This window comes from Pan troglodytes, chromosome 2 (assembly GCF_028858775.2).
Source record: "Pan troglodytes isolate AG18354 chromosome 2, NHGRI_mPanTro3-v2.0_pri, whole genome shotgun sequence".
Classification (NCBI taxonomy): domain Eukaryota; kingdom Metazoa; phylum Chordata; class Mammalia; order Primates; family Hominidae; genus Pan; species Pan troglodytes.
In genome coordinates, this window is record NC_086015.1 from 123,773,191 (window position 1) to 123,781,842 (window position 8,652).

The 8,652-nt window shown below is 39.6% G+C and overlaps 1 pseudogene; it reads right to left on the reverse strand.

The window, feature by feature from the left end:
• Positions 1–6,134: 6,134 nt before the first annotated feature.
• Positions 6,135–6,491, reverse strand: LOC100608071 (cyclin-dependent kinase 2-associated protein 1-like; annotated as a pseudogene).
• Between the last annotated feature and the right edge of the window lie 2,161 nt (positions 6,492–8,652).

An 8,652-nucleotide genomic window follows, 5' to 3' on the forward strand; every position in this document is an offset into this window, starting at 1 on the left:
CACTGGCAACAACAGAAAGCAAAGCAGTCCTGAGAAGCTCCTGCTGCCTTCCAGGCATCTCCCTTACTACAAAGGTACAGATGGTCTTCCTTCAAAAGGTCCCTGCTGGACATCTCTCCTCCAAGCCATTACCAATCACCGTAGAATGTGAGAAAGCTGATTTCTACCATCTGGTATACCACCACTTTTTAAAATTGCCTCCCCTTCTCTCTTAGAGGGACACTTGTGTTGCATTTAGGACCATATGGATAATCCAGGATAATCTTCCCATTCATCTCAAGGTCTTTGATGTAATCACACCTGCAAAGACCTTTTTTTGGTCCAACAAGGTAACAGGTTCTAGGATAAGAATGTAGACATATTTTGGGGGGCCATTATTCAGGCTACCGCTATTGAGATATTTAAAAAGCAAAGTTTCAATTAAAAAGTGGGTTAGCTGTTAGTGGAAGAATAAAAAGTTAGAACCAGTAAGTGGGTCGAATAAAAGGCAGCCGGAACTAAAGAACACAAGGATTTGGCTCTCAAGGTTAGTAGATCCCCTTGGAAGAGGTGGGTTCATCAGGTTATCATGGTCCACCAGCCACGATCACTCAGCTAGCATCTCTTGTTCTTATTTCATGAAAATTTCTGATGATTTGGCTGCTTATATAGATTCACTTACAGTGACAGAATATGCTGATCTGTACATCAAAGTATCTAGTTTATTAAATCTTTTTATTATTACAAATTTAGAAATCAGAATTCTGGTTTTCTGTTCATTCATTTCTACAAGTTTGGGTGACACATATTAGGATCTGAGATGAGGACTGTCCATCCTACAAGTTCAGAAATATAATTTTCCGGCACGCTAATAGTGAATCCATTCACTGTTGAAGGGGGAAATCAAACTGAGTTTTATTCTCTTGGTCATGATTCCAAATTCCTAATGAAGATGTCTAATGGGCCAAACTCAAACCAATTTCCCATCCTGGAACAATCAACTGTGGCTAGGGAATGATAGGGAATGAGGCCCCTTTGAATGTACTGCTTTTATTTAAGATTTATTTGGGAGGGATGGGCCAGTTCCCTTACAAGTTGGAGAATATGGCAAGCAAATCTGCAGTCTGTGTTATAATTGAACTTTCAGAAAGCATTCGACTTCCAAGTGTCACTCATACCTCTACTAAATCTTCTTCATAATCTTGTATTTGTGTATGTCTTCAGGACTCATAAAACGGTAACTTAAACTAGTTAACATAAAACGGTATGTTAACATAAGTTATGTTAACATAAAAAGTTAACATAAAATGGTAACTTAAAACTTAAAAAGCAACTTAAAAAGTTGCTCCTCCTTTCAACATATTCTTGCTTCTACTAAATTAATCTTTTTTTTTTTTTTTGAGACGGAGTGAGCCCAGGCTGGAGTGCAACGACACGATCTCGGCTCACTGCAAGCTCCTTGGGGGGCCTCCCGGGCTCAAGCAATTCTCCTGCCCCAGTCTCCCAAGTAGCTGGGATTACAGACGCGCGCCACCACCACCACGTCCAACTAATTTTTGTATTTTTAGTAGAGACAAGGTTTCACCATGTTGGCCAGGCTGGTCTTGAACTCCTGACCTCGTGATCTGCCCGCCTTGGCCTCCCAAAGTGCTGGGAATTACAGGCATGAGCCACTGCGCCTGGCACTAAATTAATCTTTATAAAATACCTTTGATTTATAATATATGATGACTATGACTATGACTTATATACAATCTCTATGTTTTCTTTTCTTTTCTTTTTTTTTTTTTCTGAGACAGAGTCTCGCTCTGTCGCCCAGGCTGGAGTGCAGCGGCACGATCTCGGCTCACTGCAAGCTCCCGGGTTCATGCCATTCTCCTGCCTCAGCCTCCTGAGTAGCTGGGACTACAGGCGCCAGCCACCACACCTGGCTAATTTTGTTTTTGTATTTTTAGTAGAGATAGGGTTTCACCATATTAGCCAGGATGGTCTCCATCTCCTGACCTCATGATCCGCCCACCTCAGCTTCCCAAAGTGCTGGGATTACAGGCGTGAGCCACCGCACCCAGCCTACCATCTCTATGTTTTCAGTCCTATATATGTATCTCCTGTATTTCATTATTTAATATTTATTCTTTAAATTGATTCACTATATAATCAAGTATATTAATTTAAAAAATAAGTTCTCTATCATAAATGGAAAACTGATATTATTTTTCTTTTTTTCTTTTGAGATGGGGTCTCACTCTGTCACCCAGGCTGGAATGTATGCCACCACACCCAGCTACTTTTTGTATTTTTAGGAGAGACAGGGTTTCACCATGTTGGCCAGGCTGGTCTCAAACTCCCGACCTCAAATGATCCACCTGCCTTAGCCTCCCAAATTGCTGGGATTACAGGCATGAACCACCATGCCTGGCCCACTTTTTAAAAATAGAAGGTAATCAAACAAATAAATATAGCCGGATGTTAGAATGAGGTTTCCAACCACATTTTTGACTGAGGCTTCAATACGGTAGGTATATTACCAAAGTTCATGTGAGACAGGCTCCTCACGTGTGAATTTACGAAGGAATTTGTGCAGAGCTTGTTCTATGATTTTTGGATATCTTAGCTCAATCAAAGATATTTAAAATAAGTCAGAATGTGAAGAGAGAGGAGGATTTGTGGAAGACCTTTTAGGAGGGACCTGGTGCTATGCTAGAGACCCAAGAGAGGGGGTACTGCCTTCTCCTTAAACGTAGTGCAATAATAAAAACAAACAAACAAAAAAAGAAACCTAGTGCAAGAAGCTTCCTTGGAACTACAAGGAGAGCTATGGAAGGTGCTCTCTGCACTTAGGGGATATAGGACAATGGCTCCTGACTCCCACCCAAGAAAATGTAGAAGTTACTGTGTTAGTCTTGACCTGCCGTCCTAATTGAGTGACCTGGAGGAATTCTTGCTTTCTTCTAGCAAGAAGCCAGAGGGGAATGCTGTTTTTTAGAGGCTTTCAAAGAAGTTATCAATGACCACTTGAACTAGACATCATTAGGTACCCTGCACCATGGAATGATGGAAATCTCCATGAAAGTGCCCAGGCAGGTAGCCACGTTCGACTTTCTGCTTGACCCAGAGAGCTCTCAGCCACTAGCCAGCAAGGACTGTCCTTTGACCTATACCTCTCGTCCCTCCAGCCTCCCCCTTTCTGTCCCTGAAAGAAGTCAAACTTCAGCTAACAAGTGAAGGAGGAAGTGAGTGGGGAGAGCAGAAACCAACCACACTCCCTTTCTGGAAAACAGGCAGCCGTCAAGTAGAAGCCTTGCCTAGGGAACAGGAAGAAAATGGAAGAGCTGACTAATATCTAGGACTTGATATTCAAACTACCAAATTAAGACTGAGTTTGTACATAAAAGTCTGTAAGACTGTCTTTTATCTAAGCATTAGTAAAAAATATATATATATACACACACACATATATATACACACACACACATATACACACACACACTCACACACACACACACATATATACACACACACACACACACACACACACACACATATATACCAGGCTTGCTGGGTTATTTTCCAGTGGTAGAAAGAAAGCTTTCTCCACTGGATAAAGTTTAGAGTTGACACAGGAAACAGAAAACGAAGTTGGATTTCGATTGTGTCACAGTCACACTTGTTCAATGTACTGCTTCTATAAACATGATGAAAACAAAAAAGTTATACTTCTAAAAGGTAAAAGTTTTAAAACCATGACAATCAAGTAATAAATATTTATAAGATGCATACAAAAAATAGCTGCATGATTTAAACATGTGAAGAACTCCTTGATCTAGGCTTAAGATTGGCCAGTTGGGTGACTAATGCTGGCATTAAACCTAGATGCTTCCTTAGTTCAGGATGAGTGGTGCCCCTGCTTGGTGATGTGATACAGATGGGGCACCTTGGCAGTCCACCGCCATTTGGATGCAATCTTAATATGGGAATGATAGCCCATCTAGACTACCAGGGGTGAAACGATGGGAGCAGTCATTCTTACCATCCCTACTTCCAAAAAGTCATACTGAGGCTGGGCGCGGTGGCTCACGCCTGTAATCCCAGCACTTTGGGAGGCCGAGGTGGGTGGATCACTTGATGTCAGGAGTTCAAGACCAGCCTGGCCAACATGGTGAAACCCTGTCTCTACTAAAAATACAAATATTAGCCGGGTGTGGTGGCGGGCGCCTCTAGTCCATTACTTGGGAGGCTGAGGCAGGAGAATTCCTTGAACCTGGGAGTCGGAGGTTGCAGTGAGCTGAGATCGCACCACTGCACTCCAGCTTGGGTGACACAGCGAGACTGTCTCCAAAAAAATAAATAAATAAAAATAAAAGTCATGCTGAAATGTTCAGTATATGAATGTCTGAAACATTCATGACAGAGTCTGTTAATTTATATGGTCTGTGTAACCATGTTTCTACCTACTGTGCCCAATGTATTTTTTCTGTAATATACATTAAAATAATTATTGAGTCAAAAAAAGGTTCAGCAATATGTGTCTGACATCATCCTGCATATTATACTCTCCCAGCATCCTCAGGCCTTGTTTAACCTAGCAGATGCTGTCTCTCACTGAGCTCAGCCCACTGCCTCTTTGGAGGGTAAAGCCTCTATGGTTTTCCATTCTTGTCATGTTCTCTGGGTTCCAATCCTCTGAACAGATTCAAATCTGCTCTTCCTTCAGGATTTCTCTATATCTCCTTGCAGTTTTTTTTTTTTTTTTTGGAGACAGTCTTGCTCTGTTGCCCAGGCCAGAGTGAAGTGGCATGATGTCGGCTCACTGCAGCCTCCACCTCCCAGATTCAAGCGATTCTCATGCCTCAGCCTCCTGAGTAGCTGGGACCACAGGTGCCCACCACCACGCCTGGCTAATTTTTGTATTTTTGTTAGAGATGGGGTTTCACTATGTTGGCCTGGCTGATCTCAAACTCCTGACCTCAGGTGATCCACCCACCTAGGCCTCCCAAAGTGCTGGGATTATAGGTGTGAGCCACTGCACTTGGCCTCCTTTCAGTTTTATCAATTTTTGCTTTACATAGTTTGCAGCTCTGTTGTTTGGTACAAGCACATGTAGGATTGCTATATGTCATTGGTAGATTGACTCTTTTATTACATAGTATCCTTCTCTGGTAATTATCTTTGTTCTGAAGTCTACTTTATTAATATTGTTAATATTAAGTCTATGTGATTGATATGACCATTTCTGCTTTCCTTTGATTAATGTTTGCATGGTATATCTTTTTCCATCCTTTTACTTTCAACCTGCCTATATCATTATATTTAAAGCAAGTTTTTTGCACAGAGCATTTAGTTGGATCATGTTTTTAAAACCAATCTACCAATCTCTTTTAGTTAATGCATTTAGACCATTTGCATTTAATGTAATTGTTCATCTGTTAGGGTCTAATTATTTATTTTTATTTACTTATTGTTAATGAACATAAGCTTTATTACATCAAATAATAAATACATATAAATCTGCAAGAAGTTTTAGTCATTTTGAAATATGTTTTGATGAACTTACAGCAAACATAGAACTAAAATCTACATACAATCTTAGTAAAAAATAGTTAAGTTTAGTTGGTTACTCTTTATTCTGTATTTATAACTTGTGCATCTTTAATTTCAAAGCATTGATAGTGATGCAATACTTAAGCAAAAAAGAACTTATAGAGAATGTATACTGTATGGCAATCCAGGGACTGGCTACTAAGTAAAGAGTGCTGTCAGTATTCATCAAAAATAAAATTCATAGAGGTGTATTACTTTATGGAATGGAACAAAAAACAATTTAGGTGCATGAATGTATTCAAAAGAGAAGATTAATGTGCAACACTGGTATCTTGGAGGCAAGCAACAGTTTGCTGTAGGACAAAAAACTTTTACCTGCATCTTTTAAATCAATGCTTTAAAAAATCTGAGTAGCTCTAACTACTTAAAATGCAAATCCTAATCAACTGTAAGATCTTTGCTAGTTTGAGAACCTACTGAACCACGGGAAAGAAACCGGGAAGAAAAACCAAATGATTACCATTTTGAAAACATGTTTCATCTGGACAGGGGAGATGAATTGTAACTTCCTATCTTGTAAAAAGATGGAATACCTCGCAAAACTATGAAGGTGGTTAGAATCTGGCATTCCATTCTGTTTTAGCCAAGCACTCCCAAACTAGTCCTTTAGCATGAGTGATAACTTGTTTTGGTCTCTTCATTGTGCTCTTGCTCCCTGTACAGGTGGATCTGATCACTCCCTCAGCTCTTGGATGATAGCCAGCAGTTTAGCACATTTGCTTTGGGGTCACTTGGCTGTTTCCAGTTCCCTGGGTATAGCCTAGGGATGGTGGCCTATAGTCACTCAGCAGCTGGTGGTACTGTGAGAATAATACCATATGGGTAGAAGGTGACATAGAAGGTGACAAGCTCTCAGCTGAGTTGAGGGAGGTGGTAGGCATTTTCAAGGTCAAGTTTAGTTTGTATGACATTCTTTCATCTCCATTCCCAGTAGCAGATTTTTATACACACACACACACACACACACACACACACACACACACACACAGACTGGTGCTGAAAACTGTGGCTGTCTTCCAGAAGCCCAGAGAATTTTGGGCTTTGGGATTAGAGGCTAAAAACCCTAGACATGATCAAGAGTGATCTGTTCCCTGTTGTGCACACAGCATATCAGGACACTTTGGCTTGTAGCTTCCTAATACACGTTCTTATCCATCTGTCCTCCAGGAAAGATACAATAGGACAGATAGACACACAGATGTACACATGCACACACACACACACTCCAACATATTTGAACAAGGCTAATAGAAAAATGAAATGAATTGAATATAGGAAAGGGTACAAAAATAATTTATTAGAAGGAATGGTGTGGGACAAAGCTAGCATTTATTGATCACCCACTATGTGTCAGATATCCCATTATTTCATTTAATTATTTTCTTTTTTCATGGACAAATAAAAATTGTATACATTTGTGGTATAAAACATATTTTGAAGTATGTACATTGTGAAAGGGCTAAGTCAAGCTAATTAACCTACATGTTACCACATGTACTTATCTTTTATTTGTGGTGAGAACACTTAAAATCTACTCTATTAGCATTTTTCAAGTATACAATACATTGGTCTTAAATTTAGTCACCATGTTGTAAAATAGATCTCAAATCATTTAATTTTTCAAGTTGGTATTATTACTCTCCTTTTACAAATAAGTAAACTGAGGCTCAGGGAGATTAAATAGTTTGTCTAATGTCACATCTAATAACTGGCAGAGCCCAAATTCAAACTTTAATTTGTTGGATTTGAAAATCTTTGGCTTTGCTGTCTGTCTCTTATGGAAGAAGGTGGAGCTTGGGGGAACTGGCATTAGGAGATTAGGTAATAGAGATGGTTGGTTAAGTCCATGAGGTGGCCACAGAGGATGGATGTGGCTGGATTTCACTGTCTTCCTCCACCCCTCCTATTCTCATAGTTGTGATATACATTGTCTCAGAGTTGCAGCTTTCTTTCTTCCCAGGATGAACTTTAAAAAAAAATTTAATTAACAAAAAATACTTTTAATAACCAAATAGTTATAGGGTACCATGTGATATTTTGATCTATGTTTTATACACATTTGAGAAAGATTAATGAAGCTAATTAATATATCTACCTCACCAACTCATAATTTTTTGTTGGGAGATTAATAGTGAAGAGACAATAAAAGAATAGTTAAAAATCTATTCTTTTAGCAATTTTGAAATATATGATACATTATTATTAACTGTGGTCACCTATCATACGGTGCAATAGGTCACTAAAACTTATCCCTCCAGTCTAACTGAAACTTGGTACTTTTTGGTGATTAACATTGTCCCTTTCCTTATCCCTTCTCCTGCCCCAGCCTCTGATAACCACCTTCTACTCTTTGTTTCTATGAGATTGACTTTTTTTGATTTTCCATATAAGTGAAATCACAGTATTTTGTCTTTCTGTGCCTGGCTCATTTCACTTAACATAAATTCCTCCAGTTCCAGCTATGTTGCTGTGAAGAACAGAAGTTCCTTCTTTTTGAAGGTTGTATAGTATTGCATTGTGTATATATGCCACCATTTCTGTGTCCATTCACCCTTTGATGGACACTTAGTTTGAATCCATATCTTGGCTATTGTGAATAATGCTGAAATGAATATGGTAGTGCAGGTATCTCTTAGATACACTAATTTCAAATTTCAATTTCTTTGGAAACAGGATGACTGGATCGTATGGTCATTCTATTTTTAGGTTTTTTTTTGTTGTTGTTTGTTTGTTTTTTGTTTTGTTTTGTTTTGAGATGGAATTTCACTGTTGTCGCCCAGGCTGGAATGCAATGGTGCGATCCCAGCTCACTGCAATCTCTGCCTCCTGGGTTCAAGAGATTCTCCTGCCTCAGCCTCCTGAGTAGCTGGGATTACAGGTGCCTGACACCATGCCTGGCTGATTTTTGTATTTTTAGTAGAGACTGAGTTTCACCATGTTGGCCAGCCTGGTCTCAAACTCCTGGCCCCAGGTGATCTGCCCGCCTCAGCCTCCCAAAGTGCTGGAATTACAGGCATGAGCCACTGCTCCCAGCCTTATTTTTAGTTTTTTTGAGGCACCTCCACACTATTT